Source organism: Cariama cristata, unplaced genomic scaffold, assembly GCF_000690535.1.
Source record: "Cariama cristata isolate BGI_N322 unplaced genomic scaffold, ASM69053v1 scaffold24966, whole genome shotgun sequence".
Classification (NCBI taxonomy): Eukaryota; Metazoa; Chordata; class Aves; order Cariamiformes; family Cariamidae; genus Cariama; species Cariama cristata.
In genome coordinates, this window is record NW_009620718.1 from 16,245 (window position 1) to 16,540 (window position 296).

Here is a 296-nt window from a genome sequence, read left to right on the forward strand (position 1 = left end):
GTGCCGTGAAAGCCTCTGCCATGGCTGGAGGAAGGCGATGGGTGGAGGGGATAGGACACGGCGTTATTTTCTGGAAGGCTGCTTACGTCTCCCGTGAAACGTGCCCTGGCAAAGCGGTGAGAGACCGGGCTCAGGAGCCCGGAAAAACAAGGGCAGAGTGCTGCTGGCTACCATCTTTTCCAGGACAGTTTCATTTGGCTTGAGATTAATTATAGCTGGACATAGAGCCGCAGAGATTAAAGCCGCTTCTCCCCCACCCCCATCTCGGCGCAGCCCCCCAGGCAGACAAAGGGTGC